Raw genomic sequence first — 19,840 nt, forward strand, 5'->3', positions numbered from 1 at the left:
CTGTGACTTTAGTCACTAGGATTATAAAACCCAGAAAATTTACTAACTATCATGTTCCATATATCCCTGATAGGAGCAAATTTGTCGGTCTCTTTTCTAGCTGCTCGAGTTAGAGCATCATCAAAACGCAAGCACTTCAAAGAGCCTCAGTCTATGCTCCGAAAATGAAGCTCGGTACATCATAAAGCTTTCTTTACTAAATATATCACGTAAAATGTCCTTGTTCTGTCTATGGACTCAATAGTTCAATAACATTCTTCCCTTTCAAATGCTTTCAAATTTTTGTATGAAAATATCGTCAGATGATTCCCTAAAATTTCCAAGCTTTGGATTGGTACACATCATAATGTTATCCAGAATGTCATCATTGAAGTACATGAGAAAAGCTGTACCTGGTGTGTCAGGTTTTATCCCTGGATTACTTCCTTTCAGTGTTCTCTTTACGTTAGCAACAGACCTCCTCCTTTGACTTACGTAAGAGCTTCTCTTCCATATCATACTTTGTTTTCGTGACATACCATATCTTTTTCAAGTTGATCAATTTGTGCTTTCGGCCTCGGTCGTCTTCTTGTTGGTTGAATATCTATAAAAATATGAAAACAGAACCAAACACTAGCAAACGAAGCACTCTACCGAGAGACACACATTCTAACATACTCCAAAATATCTGAAAAAAGTAATAAAAATCAACACTTACCCTGTTCACTTTCGTCCAACTCGCTGCTGTCAGAAACCACTTGATCTGGAATTTCCATGGGTACATCTTCAGTTTCACTGCTTGAGCTTTCGGACAGTTCACCATTAAATTCATTGTCGGAACTCTGAAGCAAATTTCTGATTTTGTCATCTGCCAGTTTCCTCTTCTTGCGGATATCCCCTCCCACTCACCACACTGTTTACCGGTTGACTGCGAGTGGTGATTGTTGACCTGCTACACCTTCAGTTTTAACAATCGCTATAACTCAACAATGAGTGTAAACCAAAAGCTGTTCTTATTGTCGATTATAGCATTTATAATTACGATAAATGGCATGTATTTATTAAATAAACTCCTGAACACGACAGGAGTTTTAGCCTAAAATCTTCGTTGGGGTCAGTTACTGACCCCCTACCTCCCATTGGTATGCAACTGTTAAAAACATTTATTACAACGACGCAGGTGGAAATCGGAGCAAGTACATCCTGTTGCAAGACCAACTTCAGTTACCAACAGACGGTACCTGTTCTCATTACCATCTGCGTCTGCCGCCACTAGAGAACCGTCTAAAGATGGTCTGTAAGTAGACTTCAACTTGTTACCATTGTATTAAATATTTTACGCGATCAAGTCTGTTTTAGTTTTCAGCTTTAAAATTTTGCACCGAGATCGCTGTTTTCCCATAATGTTTACTACACTCATTAACAGGAAACAATTCTACTGAGTGTCGAACTAGACTTTTAATCGCATGCATGACTTCCTTCCACACAGAACTTAATACTCTCTTCGTAAACGAAAAAAATCGGCACAGGTTTTAATCTGCCAGGAAATTTCATATCACCGCACACTCCGCTCTAGAGGGAAATTTCAGTCTGGAAACGTCCCCCAGGCTGTAGCAAAGACACGTCTCCGCAATATCCTTTCTTCGAGGGGTCCTACTCCTGCAAGTTTCGCAGGAGAGCTTCTGTGAAGTTTGAAAGGTAGGAGACGAGGTAATAGTGGACGTAAAGCTGTAAGGACGGGTCCTGAGTCGTGCTTGTTGATAGAGCACTTGCCCACGAAAACTACCGAGTTCGAGTGTCGGTCCTACACATAGTTTTAATTTGCCAGGAAGTTACAATGTAAACGCAATTCCGCAATTACCCCAAGTGTCTGTTGGAGAGCAGCTGCTGTTTATATTGACGGTCTAGACTCTAGAGGAGAACTGGAAAGGCTTTTGAAATTTCGACAGAGTATGTTCGAAGAGCAGTCGGCCAACATTACACTTCCTCACAGAAAATGTTTCGTGAAATGATCACAACGAGAACAGCGGACAGGTAAGTGTCATGCGGAACTTCATCATAATCAATCTTCTACGCGCCATTCGTTAATGGTATTCGAAAGTCTACCAGTAGAACCCTCCGGCACACGCTGTAACGTGCCTGCAGTCTGCACATGTAGTTGTTAACTATAGCACAGCTGGTGTTTAATGTCGCACAGTGCAGGCAACCCCTACTTTACACTGGATTTCCAGCGAAGCTATTATGAAACTACTGTACAGAAGTGAAACCAAACGCCTCTTCTTCTTTCGGTATTCCAAAACCTACACTACTACAAGCCAACTATAACAACATTTGATCAGTGCTGTCTGCCTTCCTCCAGCTTGTGTAACCGTTCTAACAGGTCTACAAGAACTTCCCTAGACAACAATAATAAGACTTTATACGGCCTACTGTATACATTTTCAGTTGAACTGGAGATCGCTTTACAATGACATACAACTGTACAACGTAGTCCATAGGTGTGAAGCAACCTTCTAAAACAAAACAAAAATAAATGTGGATATCTGGAAGTAGTATGTTAAAGGTGGAGAGGTGGGGTCGAGGGAAGTTGGACATGTGAGTCACATAACCGTTGGTACAAACAGACCTCGCATGCCCCGGTATCTGCAGGCTTGAGTCCTGAAACCTAAGGGTCACGTGACGGGTGGACGCAGTCAAAACGTCCTGTGCCAAGTGTAGCTGACAGTTACGATTTTTTTTCTCCTTGTAATGGTACTTGAATTACGTAACCATTACGGCACCTCAACTCAACCTCTCGATACCAGCAATATTTTACTGTGTTTCTGTAAAGTAGTCAACATACTTCTGAGACAACATTCAGATTTGATTTCATTAATGTAGAGGTACTTTGATACATCGATATGTTTATGTTGCAATGATATTATTCTTATGTGTATTCTCTCTTTTGTCACTATGATCTTTGACGTACTTTTAACTCTGATTTGTGGGCGCGTAAGCGGTTATTAGTTAGAGAGTCGGACCTTCAGAAGGTCAAGTCTTGGACGTTATGTTGGAAAGACGCATATTGTAGTCAGCTTATCAAATATGAACTTTAACAGTGAGGAAGATGTTTTCACGTATATTTTGTATTGTGAAGTGATGTTTTGTGTGTTACGTGATATTGCAACAAAAGCAATAAAAGAAGTGTCACTTAATTTCGGAGTGCTGATTATTTTTTTACATCACCATTGTGCAAACTTTCAAAGGTTTAATCTTCTAGACTGGATTGTGAAACGCATCTATAAAACTTTTTAATATAGCAGAATGGAACCTAGGCCTCTTTGTATCCGAGCTTGGAATCATCACCACCTAGATTTTCGACGATTGAGCCATAATTTTACAACGAGACCAGCGTGGGAAACACGAAAAGATGAGTGCCTAGTTTATTCATTACTACATGAAATGACTCTATTAACAGTGCTCTAATGACACCTGCCACAAAATAACTTTGTTGTTGCCTGAAAATGCAGTATTTAGCAGCGTAAGCAACACCACAATCATTATTAAATTTTGACCTTTGTTGTGGTAGGGTTATTAGATCCTGTAGGACTGAAATCAATAATTGTGCCATTGAGCGGTAGTCGTGTTACACATGTAGTACTGCTATGTCGACCAAGACGCAGTTGTCGCCACAATGCTTCCGTGTGTTATCAACAGCATTTGCTTCGTTTTGTTCAAAATGCGGCATAACTAGAGAATTAATAACTGTACGATACATCACTGTTTTTCTCGTGTAAGTTTTTTACCTCTTTCAATTGTCATGTGACATCCTTCCCTTCTCCAATTACAAGTTACATGCAAAATGGTGTCTTTCAAAATGGCCGCCATAGTGTCACAAGTTCTACCCACCTGCCATCTCATACTACTTGGATCACATTTCTGTTTATCCACCAGTTTCTGACTTAGAAGAATGATTCTACAACTATAGACCACCCTGTACGATACTTCATTTACGTTTACGTGATTACTCTGCTATTCACAATAAAGTGCCTGGCGGAGTGTTCAATGAACCACCTTCAACCTGTCTCTCTACCGTTCCACTCTCGAGAGGCGCCTGGAAAAAACGAGCACTTAAATTTTTCTGTGCGAGCGCTGATTTCTCTTATTTTATCGTGATGGGTGCCAACAGAATGTTTTTGCAGTTGGAGGAGAAAACTGGTGATTCATGAAGATCCCGGCACAACGAAAAACGCCTTTGTTTTAACGATTGCCACTCCAATTCACGTATCATGTCTGTGGCACTATCTTACCTATTTCGCGATAATACAAAATGAACTGCCCTTCTTTGTGCTTTTTCGATGTCATCCATCAGTCACAAATGATGCGGATCCCACACCGCATAGCAATACTACAGGATGGAGCTCACACGCGTGGTGTAAGCAGCCTCTTTAGCAGACCTGTTGCATCTTTTAAGATTTCTCCTAATGAATCGCAGTCTTTGGGTTGCTCTACCCACAACATTATCTATGTGATTGTCCCAGTTTAGGTTATTTGCAATTGTAATCCCTTAGTATTTAGTTGAATTTACAGCCTTCAGATTTGAGTGACTTATCGCGTAATCGAAATTTAACGGATTTTTTTCAGTACTCATGTGAATAACGTCACACTTTTCTTTACTCAGGGTCAATTGCCACTTTTCCCACCATACAGATATCTTACCTAAATCATTTTGAAATTCGCTTTCGTTATCTGATGACTTTACAAGACGGCAAATGACAGCGTCATCTGCAAACAATCTAGAGGAATACTCAAACTGTCTCCTACGTATGTCGTTAATATACATCAGGAACAATAGAGGGCCTATAACACTTCCTTGGGGAACGCCGGATATTACGTTTTGCTCGATGACTTTCATTCTATTACTACGAAGTGTGACCTTTCTGACACTAAATCACGAATCCAGTCGCACAGCTGAGGCGATATTTCGTAGGCGCGCAGTTTGGTTAGAAGGCGCTTCTGAGGAATGGTGTTGAAAGCCTTCTGGAAATTTAAAAATTAGTTTGACATCCCGTGTCGATAGCACTCATTAATTTATGAGTATAAAGCTAGTTGAGCTTTACAAGAACAATTTCTTTTTTAAATCCGTGCTGAGAACGTATCAATAAATCGTTTCATTCGAGGTAATTCACAATGTTCGAACGCAAAACGCTACTGTAAATCGACGTTAGTGATATGGGCCTGTAATTCAGCGGATTACTCCTACTCCTTTTTTTGGGTGTTGGTGTGACTTGAGCGGTTTTCCAGTCTTTAGGTACGTATCTTTCTATGAGCGGGCGGTTGTATATAATTGCTAAATATGGGGCTATTATATCAGGATAGTCTGAAATAAACCTGACTGGTATACAATCCGGACCGTAGGCCTTGTCATTATTAATTGATTTAAGCTGCTTTGCTACACCGAGGATATCTACATCCATGTTTCTCATCTTAGCAGTTACTCTTGATTGGAATTCAGGAATAGCTCTGCTTTAGTGCCACTGACATCAGTTACTTCACCGTTGTTAACGCGCCATGAAGGTATTGATTGCGTCTTGCCGCTGGTATGCTGTGTGTGTGACTCTGCAAGATGTCGCTGATGAACACTAACCAATTCTTTGGTGTGTGTTGTAAGACATCGCAAGTGGTTGTTACCTCTATATTTGTGCATTTACATCCCTCCCCCCCCCCCCCCCTCCACCACCCCACTTGTGAGTCCGTAGAAGAGCGTCGATAGGAGGAGTACAATATCAGTGGCCGTGCTTTTCCATCCAAGTTTTGCTGAGATTAGGACAATCCGTCCTTGGAATACCCCAGTGAGTGGTCGTATAGGATCCTTTCTACACTCCTGGAAATGGAAAAAAGAACACATTGACACAGGTGTGTCAGACCCACCTTACTTGCTCCGGATACTGCGAGAGGGCTGTACAAGCAATGATCACACGCACGGCACAGCGGACACACCAGGAACCGCGGTGTTGGCCGTCGAATGGCGCTAGCTGCGCAGCATTTGTGCACCGCCGCCGTCAGTGTCAGCCAGTTTGCCGTGGCATACGGAGCTCCATCGTAGTCTTTAACACTGGTAGCATGCCGCGACAGCGTGGACGTCAACCGTATGTGCAGTTGACGGACTTTGAGCGAGGGCGTATAGTGGGCATGCGGGAGGCCGGGTGGACGTACCGCCGAATTGCTCAACACGTGGGGCGTGAGGTCTCCACAGTACATCGATGTTGTCGCCAGTGGTCGGCGGAAGGTGCACGTGCCCGTCGACCTGGGACCGGACCGCAGCGACGCACGGATGCACGCCAAGACCGTAGGATCCTACGCAGTGCCGTAGGGGACCGCACCGCCACTTCCCAGCAAATTAGGGACACTGTTGCTCCTGGGGTATCGGCGAGGACCATTCGCAACCGTCTCCATGAAGCTGGGCTACGGTCCCGCACACCGGTAGGCCGTCTTCCGCTCACGCCCCAACATCGTGCAGCCCGCCTCCAGTGGTGTCGCGACAGGCGTGAATGGAGGGACGAATGGAGACGTGTCGTCTTCAGCGATGAGAGTCGCTTCTGCCTTGGTGCCAATGATGGTCATATGCGTGTTTGGCGCCGTGCAGGTGAGCGCCACAATCAGGACTGCATACGACCGAGGCACACAGGGCTAACACCCGGCATCATGGTGTGGGAGCGATCTCCTACACTGGCCGTACACCTCTGGTGATCGTCGAGGGGACACTGAATAGTGCACAGTACATCCAAACCGTCATCGAATCCATCGTTCTACCATTCCTAGACCGGCAAGGGAACTTGCTGTTCCAACAGGACAATGCACGTCCGCATGTATCCCGTGCCACCCAACGTGCTCTAGAAGGTGTAAGTCAACTAACCTGGCCAGCAAGATCTCCCGATCTGTCCCCCATTGAGCATGTTTGGGACTGGATGAATCGTCGTCTCACGCGGTCTGCACGTCCAGCACGAACGCTGGTCCAACTGAGGCGCCAGGTGGAAATGGCATGGCAAGGCGTTCCACAGGACTACATCCAGCATCTCTACGATCGTCTCCATGGGAGAATAACAGCCTGCATTGCTGCGAAAGGTGGATATACACTGTACTAGTGCCGACATTGTGCATGCTCTGTTGCCTGTGTCTATGTGCCTGTGGTTCTGTCAGTGTGATCATGTGATGTATCTGACCCCAGGAATGTGTCAATAAAGTTTCCCCTTCCTGGGACAATGAATTCACCGTGTTCTCATTTCAATTTCCAGGAGTGTACTTGTTTGGCCGCGAAGCTCTCGATGTTTACGTCCCTCGCACAAGCAGCATGAGCGCCGCCGGTTTCGCCTTAAAGTGCAGTTCTACTTCCTGTGATTCTAAGTGATAAAGGAAGAAGCTATATTATTCGGAATAACGTTCAAAAGAGATGCCACTACGCCTTATTTATTTACTAGAAACCGTAAACTGGTAACATAGACACACAAAATTAATAATTAACTGAAAACTAACAGTTTACCGAGAGCTTGGTCTTACGACATAACTAATTCGGTAGGCACCTTATCGGCGACCGGCTACTATGGCGAGCAGCCTGCACCCCGTACTTAACACTCGTGGTATTTCATAGCCGATCATACATTTTCCTTAGGTTAAACATTATTCATTTATTTCTTAAGATGATCGATCTCTAGCCTTGTAGTACTGTTCTAAGAAAGTGCTTATGACCTGCATGCCTATCCTAAAATCGACAAAAGCTACTTTCTGTAGCAAATATTTATTAAGCGATATTACTTGCTTCGCGCCAGAATACGAAGCGGGCGTTCTCATGTCTAGCCGTAGCGCCTCACACCAGCGTCCACAAAATTGTAGACCTGGAAGGAAATGATATAAAATAAGCCTTGAACAAAAAGGGCACCTTACAATGGCTTCAAGTGCAAATATGTTGATGGCTGTATGGGTCCCCACTCATGTGCCAAATAAATAAAACTACTACATGAATCGTAGGCCTATCATGGTCCTCTCCGTGATGTACGAAAATCATTATTCACCTCAGGAGAAGGCACAGGAGTGTAATAAAAATGTGTGATTAGCTGGTTCCCTATATAAGTACCGTTTGCAAGCCGTGCACGGAACTATGGAACAGAGCAATTACCGAGAATTAGCACTGTCTGGCATTCATAGATTTTCAGAAAGCTATTGACAAAATTTCCACAAATACATGAACTAGGAATCCACTACATACAATGGCTTGCATTATGCTTCATTTAACTTTCTGATCTACTGTGGCCGATTGTTCATACTTCATCTCCTCCTAAGCCGTCACTTACCTTCTTGTTTGGTGATTTCTTGGTACTTTGTTTCTTCCATCTTACCAATGTCCGCCACGGTGGTGATGAAACACGTTCCAAGTGGCCCCGTCTGAATATGCCGTTAAGAAACTGCATTAAATTATCACGGCGTCTTTCCATAAAGCACTCTCATTGAGATCCATAATGTTTTTTAAATGTGCCAGCAAGTTACCTAGTTCCTCTTGCTCATCGTGAACTGAAACTCACAGACGAAGGTACAGGTTGCTGGCGATCCTCGAATCTATTAGAGACGGATCGCAATCGCGAATAGTGGAACGGTGAGGAGGGAAACCGGGTTGTTTTTAGTCGAAGCCATTCTCTGGCATTGGCCTTCAGTGACTTAAATCTGGGTGGCTGTCAGGGGATTTGAATATTTCTCCCTTCAAAATTCCGTTCCAGTTGTAACTCTGTCACAGTAGATAGGGAATGAATGTTCGAAATATCGTCTGCCGCAGTATGTACACGGGGACTCACAATGATGCTACGTGCAAGTTACAGATGAAAGTTAAATGTGTCCGCCCCCAACTTCTCATAACTGAATTGTAGTCAAGTTGTTTGCCTCGTGTCTCGCGGACGTTGCCCCAGTTGATTTCTTCTCTGTCGGTCACGAGGTCTAACGCTCGTGCAATAAACAGTGGATAATAATATGCAAGTGGGCAGTTTTAAATGCTGAGCATAATGAGAATTGTCAAATGTTGTGATGCCAACCAATTTTTTTCATTTGTCCAGTCACAAAATTAGTAAAAGGATTCTTAGAGTCAATCGATCATTAATATTCGTACCAAGATTCTCGATCATAATCATTAGTTCCCGAACACCGAATGTCACAAAATTCTTCAAATAATCTTAGAATCCACATGAGATCGCACAAATATGTTTCCCGAGGGAACTTTTAACAGTTAATTCAGTCTTTACGCGGAGTTGTACTTCACACTAGCGATCGTAGATTGACTTGGATTATCAAAACATCGGATAAGTACGTCATCCGAGGCAATTTTTAAGAAACTGTTCGCCCTTTACATGAAATGAGATTTTGTACATGAATTCGTGAATAACCTCCTCGGAAACCGATCGTAGACTAGTAGCGAGTTGTCTGAGCAGTCTGGCGCCTGCCCTTTAAGGGCGCACTTGTGACTGGTCCATCCCTTCCATAATTAAGCACTGACAGTAACTAAAATTTGTAATTAGCATTCCTTATGAACTGAGTGATACTGAAATTATTATTATCAAGTTCTCAGAGCAAGTAACATTGGAGTAACGATTGGTTCTGTATCCTTATAACTAAACAGTAAATATAAATGATAAAATATTCGTTAATTGGCCCCCTCTGCTCCAGTATGATAAGGCTCACGCGTCTGTTCTCACCCTGTGTGACCATCTGGCAGATGGTGCGACGAGTTTTGCTTCTGATCCGACCCACACGCTAGACCCTGTAAACGAACAAACGCGTTTAAGAAAATCGCTTTTATCTAGTCACCGATTTTCCAAGCACTCTCGTACGCGCTCTAACAGTGCTTGTTAGTTTTACCTCACTTTGAAGCTGACGCTATTCGTATTCGTGTGTATTTTGAGAGTAGTGATAGCGGCTGCAAATGCAGACAAAGCAGGTCCTGGTATTGACTTTGGCTCTGTGTCTAAAGAAAAAGAAGAACAAGCAAACAGGACTCTGATCCACGGAATGGCGTGCAATGAGAGATTTAACCATAAAAATTTGTTAAAGGAAATATCACTCTCAGAAACCGATGATCATCAGCGTTCTTCGAATGGACAATGAAAACTTTTTTAAAAAAAGAGCAAAGTTGCCTGTCAATCTCGGCTTTACCTAGCCACGTATATGTCAAATAAACTACTAAGAAAACTTGTCAATTTATTTGTTTAAAGTCATCACCGCCATTACACTGTTTTTTATTTGCAGTGTTATATTTACATGATCATTATTTCTGCTTTAAAGTGCAATTATTAAGTGTTATAATGTTATACAGTGTCTAAGATGGCATACTGTCGTATTTAAAATACACTATTAGACACATTGTCTAATAGTGTATTTTAAATACGACAGTATGCCATCTTAGGCACTGTATAACATTAAAACACTTGATAATGGCACTTTAATGCCTAAATCATGATCGTGTAAAAATAACACTGCAAATAAAAAACAGTCTAATGGTGGTACTAACTTTAAAGAAATATATTATGACTGTGGCCCCACATAACGAACAAATATTACTTGTCTATTTAACCTTTCTTTTGAAACAGACACTTTTAGTGTATGCTGTAATTTGGTACAGATGGTGCTACAAATGCAGAGACATCATGTCAATTATTGCCTCTGGCACTGTGCGTAAAGAAGGAGAAAACAAGACGCTGCTGTGGAGAATGGTTTAAAATGAGAAATATACAATTAGAAATCTGTCGATGGAAAAGTTTCACTCCGAACCTGATGCTTACATCAGCTTTCTGCGGATGGACAGTGAAACGTTTAGTAACTTATTTAGCGTTACTTCACCCTCATATTGAACAAGAAGACACAAGTTTGAGAAAATATATTCTCTTACACTCGGTCGTCTAACGACAGTTTATTAAAATATCGCAACATGGGAACATATGGCCTACATCGTCCGTGGAAGACTTTGATTTCTTTAATTTCATTCCACTCCGCTTGTACTGATTTTGTTCGTTACCTCTTCATGCGTAATATATGGTTGGTAAAAATTTGATACCCGTGCCATTTTGATAATTTTCAGTGCTATTTTGTTTTTGTACTTTATCGTAGTTTCCATAGTACTGGAAACTCACGATACAGTGAAAGAAATCGTAATGAAACATTTTTTCACTAAACATACGCGGCGAACGTCGACACAAACAACGTCCGCCTTCTTTTCAGATTTTATGTCAGTCAAAATTTCTCGCAAACGTGCCAGACTCCATCTATGCTTGACAAACACACCAAACTGCACCCACCGTACACGGTGCAAGCGTAGTTAACTTTCACATAATGTTTGTTCGCTTACAGGGCCCTGAACAAAATCTTCCCATACTGTGCATTAACACATAGCAACAACAAAAATGCAATAAATGTGGGCAGGGATGTCTTTCCACTGCGCCATCTCGCTTGGTCAGAGATTCAAATTCAGTTCTGCCGCCATCGCTGATGTTCCCCAATAGCAACATGTTAGAAACTGTTTTACCGTAGGTAGGAATAAAGCATAAATACCTGCTCGGATAGCGTAACGCACTAATTTGCGAGACAGGAAGGTGAGTCTCATCCGAATAGAGTCAACGCGGTGGCATAACAGCTGTGATTTGGCCGGTTTGAGTGTGGTTTTTAGGCGGTTCTCTCGGCTCTGAGCACTATGGGACTCAACTGCTGTGGTCATCAGTCCCCTAGAACTTAGAACTACTTAAACCTAACTAACCTAAGGACATCACACACATCCATGCCCGAGGCAGGATTCGAGCCTGCGACCGTAGCAGTCGCACGGTTCCCGACTGCGCGCTTAGAACCGCGAGACCACCGCGGCCGGCTTTAGGCGGTTCGTCATTCACGTTTACGAAAATGCTGGACAGTTCTCCCAGTTCAGCTTCATAAAATGCGACGTACAAACAGTTAAACTACGATACGCAGAGCAGTTTTCGCTATTCACAGACACATGGGACACAGCAGTTCCCTCCGTTACGTTATCGGGAACGGCATACGGCTACCCAGACAGATAATTAACTAAAAACTTGCAAAATTCTGAAAAAGCAGACCCTCTAGACGACCTTACAACCACTAGGGAAGATGAGGAGGAGGTGTACAGTAATAATAAGAAGAAATGAAGCAGAAAGGAAGTAGAGTCGCATGGCGTTGTTGGTTGGAAGACTCCGAGATGAAGACTCAGTCACCTAACCGTAAAGGTCTTTCGACCTCGGAGTACAATTGATCCTTCTTATACGGTGTGTGAAAGTTTAATGTCTTAAGTGTATCTGATGAACATGAGTGACTGTAAATCGTGCGTGTACATTAGAGATGGGTCGTTCGCGAACAAACGGGTCCAAAGGAACGGTTCACCAAGATGAACGGAACGAGCGAGGAACGAATTCTAAGGAACGGTCTTTCATAGTTCACTTCGGTCGCGGATCTCTACTTATAGATGCCAGGAAGGGGAAACGGTCGGTCTCGTTCCCGCAACGGCACGTCGGCCGGTCTAGTTCCAGCCTCGGTTCCGTTCCCGTCGGTCTCGGTCTCACTCGGCCGGACTCGTCTTTCTTCGGGTCACTCGTCGCAGTTCTACTGCCGACTATTCATGGAGTATGGAGTTGTTCGTTTTGTTCTCTGCGCACTCGCATTCTAGATCAGTTTCAAACTTTTTTTGAATTCTGAACTTCTGGTTCTTTTTGTATTCTATTCAGCGTCCACGAGTGGTAATTAAAATGTATTTTATAGTAACGTAAATTACATAAAAATTACGTGGTATGTAATACATACATATTTTTTTCAGGTAACAAAACGGCATATCACCTTGCTTCACTATTTCAATAAATAGCAGAAGGAATACTTGTAAAAAGGCTTGATTTTTTTATTACACATGCAAAGGAATTCGGCATGGCATACACGAGTGGCCATTTTCCGTCTGTTTTCATCCAAGGTAAAAGGGCGTGTTCCTTGTTATGGGAGGCAGACCGACTTACAACCGAATGAAGCCCGCGCCCCATAATCGAGTCTCTGGTGTCACATTTTATAAAGCGAATGTGATAACTTCAACAATATTATTTCAGCTGTACAGGGTGGCGCACGAAAAGTTGGCCCTTAGTATTAGACTGCTCACTGTTTCCCCCTATCATCATCTATTGTTTTGAAGTTGTTGTTTGCATTAGCCAGCCGCGGTGGCCGAGCGGTTCTAGGTGCTGCAGATCGGAGCCGCGCTATTGCTACGGTCGCAGGTTCGAATCCTGCCTTGGGCATGGATGTGTGTGATGTCCTTAGTTAGGTTTAAGTAGTTTTAAGTTCATGGGGACTGATGACCTCAGATTTTAAGTCCCATAGTGCTCAGAGCCATTTGAACCATTTTTGTTTGCATTAGATTTTTGGTTATTTCTCCACTGCCTGATTATTACTTGTTTATCTATACTGTTCGCAGTGGCCAACAAATCGTGCGTCACTGCCGAGCAGTCTGTACTCGGGGCCGGTTTTCCGTGCGTCACCTTATTTCACTGCGATCAGCCACATAACGCTACAGTTGGCTAAACGAGAGGCTTTGCAGAATCAAGAAAATTCCAATTGTGTGAGAATTCTGTTATGAATAAAAACAGTACTCTAGGGGGGAGGCAAGTGCTTCCTCTTGGCGCCTTCCGTCTTCAGTCACCTTTGCCACTAATGTTTCATAAGAACCATATAATAAGAACAAATGAACGGTGGACGAGTAAAAATGAACGGTTCCTAAAAAAGAGCGATCATCAGTAAATTAGTTCCCAAGGATGGACGAGTTTGCCCATCTGTAGGGTACACTGTGGTACTTGTCTGTGTTACACAGTGACGAGAGATCAGAGTGGGTGAAAGCCGATACCAGCACACAGTAGCACCAAGAGATCGCCTTGCTTAACACCCGAATGCGATGGTAGGGTCACCATCAGCAGCGTGACCCCGCCCCACTTCACGAGACACAACAGAGTAGTTTAACCGAGTACGTTGTTGGTCTGGTGATCTCGAGCCTTAAACTGCCAGGTCCCTTCACCGTGCCGATTAAACACTGACACCAGGATTGGAAGTGGCGACTTCCGAGTGGACCGCCAGCGCACAAGAGCGCGTCAGCCACCTCGGCTACGGGAGGCGAGGTGAGCAGCAAGCAGCGACTTCACTCATGTGTGGAGGTGTGCGCCCAGTGCTCCTACTCACTCCGCCAGCTGCGTCTTTACGAAATAAGGTCAGTCCGATAGCGTGCCACGTTACGTGACGTCGACGCAATCGAAAGCGGAAGCGTTCTGTGAGGGAAATTTATTATTTACTTTCCCTCGGTTCTTATCTCTGACGAAACCATTGCTCCTTATCTTTAGTGCGGAAAAAAATTGTGTTACATCGGACGACAAAACTTCATTATTGGGCACAACACAGAATTTTGATGTCTCAGATTGCTCTCTCTGGAACGATGCATTGTTCCGTAAGTAGGATAGGAAAATGTATGTCAAATCTTATGTGACTTAACTGCTAAGGTCATCAGTCCCTAAGCTTACACACTACTTAACGTGAAGTATCCTAACGACAAACACACACACCCATGCCTCAGGGAGGACTCGAACTGCCGCCGGGATCAGCCGCACAGTCCACGATCTAGACCGCTCGGCTAATTCCTCGCGGCCTCGGATAGGAGCATTGAAAACCGCCCATCCCTTTGCGTCACGTCTACAGCCGCAAAAACATAATCACGATTTTTGTTTATAAAAAACCGTTTCAACAGTCTTTTGTATCTGCGCCCAATAAATCTCATAATGACTCTAACATGACGTAAAGACGTACAGAATCTACGAGAAGTCCAGTGAAGTATTGGAATTTCACTGTACGCAATGAAAATGTTATAGTGCTGATTAATAGTTTAGTACTATTTTGTCTTCATCCACAATACACTTATTTCGCAAATACTGCCCAGCGCCTTTCAGAGCTACAGCTCCAGTTTCAAGGGTCTATAGACGTAATGGACGTTACACATTTATCCATTTTTCACGTAGCATTAACAGAGCTACACAGTTGTTACAGTTAATCAGAAAACTGTCTACGGCAGGATTCTGAGGAGAATTCTAGAGAAATAAAAGAAATACTGTAACATGTTATCTGTGGCTAACCACATTCATCATCCGCACTGACGATAAAAATTCTACAGCTGCACTTACATTTTGAAAGATTTAACGTGCTCATGAGGCACTACACGACTGAAATTATACCTACTTCACCTATATTACAGTGATGTATTATTTTCATTTACATAGTTGATGAATTAAGATAAAAATTTAAAAAAAATATTTAGTAAGAAGACATGTTAATTTTAGTTTCACCTTCTTCGAAATTCAACACAAGATTTGACATGTGTATTAACATACAGTATGGTCCACAGTACTCTTTAGATATCACTTTAGTTGTGCAAACACATGTAACGAATGTGACGGTGAGTACGATTTCAAGGGTTACAGGCAGCTTCATTTAATTTGCAAGCATAAATAAGATAATTTGAAGTTATTACCATACCAAATTTTCAAGTTGCAATTCCTGGTTTCAACACATCAACTTTTGAGTTCTTATATAATTGCACAGGCTTCTATAGCCAGTCAGTTGACATAAGACTTTCCTGAGTATGGCACTACGTCATAATGTAGAAAACTATACCGGAGAAACCAACGTTTCGGACACGAATACAGTGGCCTTCTTCTGGATCTACTGGTCTCTTTTCCCGCTGAAAATGTGATGATCCTGTGCTGTAGAAGGGTCAGAAGACCGTGAATCGTATTACAAAACTAATACACACAGGTGATGGTGTTATCGTTGCTACACAAATAAATAAGAATTGTATTACAAAACTAATGTACACAGGTGAAGGTGTTATCGTCGCTACACATTAATAAATGCAACAGCTACTGTACCATTGTGCATTAGAAGTTGGGTGTATGGTAATACACATGTGATCAGATGCCACAGTTTGTTGTAACAACCCATTAATACGGTTCAAAATGTTATGTCAGTTACTTCTTATCTTCCTGTATTGCTGAAGATAGGTTGCTTATGCCTATTCAAGACCACTGAATATCTCTCTAATGGTTATTCTGTTATGACTTCCCCAGCACGTTGTATAGTTCTACAGAGGGGCCGAGCGGATTAAGCCTCTGCACGATGTCAGGAATCGTCTGGAGGCACTCTCGGCTCTAAGAAAACACGATTATTCAGTGAATCGTTTATTTTGACAACTTTCACAAAGGGTGGTCCATTGTTGGCCATAGTTCCCTCCTGCCCTCGGACGCTGCGCCAGTCCTTGTGCCTGTATCCTAGCGAGACGTTGATCCTCTTGCGTCGATACGGATGCTTAGCCCGGTCCGGTACAGCATGGATGGCTGCTACGGGCTGAGGGAGTGTTGTGGATCCCACTCTGCGCCTCTTCTTCCCTGGAACACTCCATCCGCGGTGTAGTGCAGGCGGCAGGCGTCGAACCCAGTACTTCCGGCCTGGTAGGCGCCGCAGCCGGAGGCGCTTCGGCGCACCCGACGGTGGTCCGCCAGGAACCCTGGCCGCCGTCTTCCGCCCCACAGCCAGAGAGTACTGAACTGCCGCCGGTGGTTCACCAGCTCCCCCACCATTAGCGTGGTCGGTGCGACGCCAGTGGAGCTCAGATCTGCGCCATTCCACGGCTGGTTGATCTCAGACGAGATCTACTAAAACAACATGGTCTTGAAACGGAATGTCGTCGGCACGGACTCCATCGTTCCCATTGACCTGAACCGTTCTCCCCAACTTGGAGCTGTGGGTTCTCTCCGTAGTTGTGTGACGTGCAGTTTACTAGCGCTGACCGCACGTGGCCTCCTTATTCTGCCACCCTTGCTTTAATTCTCACTTAGTAGCTAGTTAAATTGGTCTGTGACTGTTTTCCCTAGCCATGTCTATTGCTTCTTGCGGCATCCCGCCACGTGTTATTTTGCTTACTCGCTGTCCTTTTCTGTTTTCCCGTTGCGTGTGCTCTCGCTCACTCAGCTACTGCAGAGTTGCAGACTGTGCTGCCCGCTGTCTTGCATCACCGTGCTACCTGGTCCGCGGCTAATCGTAGCGTAACAAAACTATCTTGCGTTGAGGTGGCTGAACTGCATTAATAATTGTATTGCTTGGAACCCATTGTACTCTCTGTCGTAACAGTTCTTTATTGGATACAGGAGCGACGAACAGATCCCGTTCATGAGTATAGAATTTAGATATCAATTTATTCCACATCTAACATCAGATGTTGCAGCGTTAGTTGCCAACAGTAGATTCGAACGTGGAAATATGTAAGGATTTATAAATCTGTCACTTTTCAACGCTATGAGTATTCAGATGACGAGCCATGGCAACTACACTACTGCCATTAAATTGCTACTCCAAGAAGAAATGCAGATGATAAACGGGTGCATAGATCCTGAGATATCACTACCCAGAACAACCACTTCGGGCCGTAATAACGGTCATGATACGCCTGGGTATTGAGTCAAACAGAGCTTGGATGGCGTGTACAGGTACAGCTGCCCATGCAGCTTCAACACTATACCACAGACTGGCGTTTTGCGTCGAGCCAGTTGCTCGGCCACCGTTGACCAGACGTTTTCAGTTGGTGAGAGATCTGGAAAATGTGCTGGCCAGGGCAGCAGTCGAACATTTTCTGTATCCAGAAAGGCTTGTACAGGACCTGCAACATGCGGTCGTGCTTTATGCTGCTTAAATGTAGGGTTTCAGATGGATCGAATGAAGGGTACAGCCACGGGTCGTAACACATCTGAAATGTAACTTCCACCATTCAAAGTGCAGTCAATGCGAACAAGAGGTGACCGAGACGTGTAACCAATGGCACCCCATACAATAAGGCAGGGTGATACGCCAGTATGGCGATGACGAATACACGCTTCCAATGTGTGTTCACCGCTATGTCGCCAGAAACGGATGCTGTGAACAGAACCTGGATTCATCCGAAAAAATGACGTTTTGCCATTCGTGCACCCATGTTCGTCGTTGAATACACCATCGTAGGCGCTCCTGTCTGTGATGCAACCTCAAGGGTAACAGCAGCCATGGTCTCCGAGCTAATAGTCCATGCTGATGCAAACGCCGTCGAACTGTCCGTGCAGATGGTTTTTGTCTTGCAAACGTCCCTATCTGTTGATTCAGGGATCGAGACGTGGCTCCACGATCCGTTACAGCCATGCGGATAAGATTCCTGTCATCTCGACTGCTACTGATACGAGGCCGTTGGGATCCAGCACGGCGTTCCATGTTACCCTCCTCAACCCACGGACTCCATATTCTACTAACAGTCATTGGATCTCGACCAACGCGAGCAGCATTGTCGCGATACGATAAGCTGCAATCGCGATAGGCTACAATCCGACCTTTATCAAAGTCGAAAACGTGATGATACACATTTCTCCTCCTTACACGAGGCATCAGAACAACGTTTCACCGGGCAACGCCGTTCAACTGCTGTTTGTGAATGAGAAATCGGTTGGAACTTTCCTCATGTCAGCAAGTGTAGATGTCGGCATCGGCGCGAACCTTGTGTGAATGCTCTGAAAAGCTTATAATTTACATATCACAGCATCTTTTTCCTGTCGGTTAAATTTCGCGTCTGTAGCACGTAATCTTCGTGGTGCAGCAATTTTAATGGCCTTGCTGTGCTGGTAATGCGAACGGCTGAAAGCAAGGGGAAACTACAGCCATAATTTTTCCCGAGGACATGCAGCTTTACTGTATGATTAAATGATGATGGCGTCCTCTTGGGTAAAATATTCCGGAGGTAAAATAGTCCCCCATTCGGATCTCCGGTCGGGAACTACTCACGAGGACGTCGTTACCAGGAGAAAGAAAACTGGCGTTCTACGGATCGGAGCGTGGAATGTCAGATCCCTTAATCGGGCAGGTAGGTTAGAAAATTTAAAAAGGGAAATGGATAGGTTAAAGTTAGATATAGTGGGAATTAGTGAAGTTCGGTGGCAGGAGGAACAAGCCTTTTGGTCAGGTGAATACAGGGTTAAAAATACAAAATCAAATAGGGGTAATGCAGGAGTAGGTTTAATAATGAATAAAAAATAGGAGTGCGGGTAAGCTACTACAAACAGCATAGTGAACGCATTATTGTGGCCAAGATAGACACAAAGCCCATGCCTACTACAATAGTACAAGTTTATATGCCAACGAGCTCTGCAGATGATGAAGAAATTGATGAAATGTATGATGAGATAAAAGAAATTATTCAGGTAGTGAAGGGAGACGAAAATTTAATAGTCATGGGTGACTGGAATTCGTCAGTAGGAAAAGGGAGAGAAGGAAACATAGTGGGTGAATATGGATTGGGCTAAGAAATGAAAGAGGAAGCCATCTGGTAGAATTTTGCACAGAGCATAACTTAATCATAGCTAACACTTTTTTCAAGAATCATAAAAGAAGGTTGTATACATGGAAGAATCCTGGAGATACTAAAAGGTATCAGATAGATTATATAAAGGTAAGACAGAGATTTAGGAATCAGGTTTTAAATTGTAGGACATTTCCAGGGGCAGATGTGGACTCTAACCACAATCTATCGGTTATGACTTGTAGATTAAAACTGAAGAAACTGCAAAAAGGTGGGAATTTTAGGACATGGGATCTGGACAAGCTGAAATAAGCAGAGATTGTTCAGAGTTTCAAGGAGAGCATAAGGGAACAATTGACAGGAATGGGGGAAAGAAACACAGTAGAAGAAGAAACGGTAGCTCTGAGGGATGAAGTAGTGGAGGCAGCAGAGGATAAAGTAGGTAAAAAGACGAGGGCTGCT

The sequence above is a fragment of the Schistocerca gregaria genome, chromosome 8 (genome assembly GCF_023897955.1).
Source record: "Schistocerca gregaria isolate iqSchGreg1 chromosome 8, iqSchGreg1.2, whole genome shotgun sequence".
In the NCBI taxonomy this organism is placed as follows: Eukaryota; Metazoa; Arthropoda; class Insecta; order Orthoptera; family Acrididae; genus Schistocerca; species Schistocerca gregaria.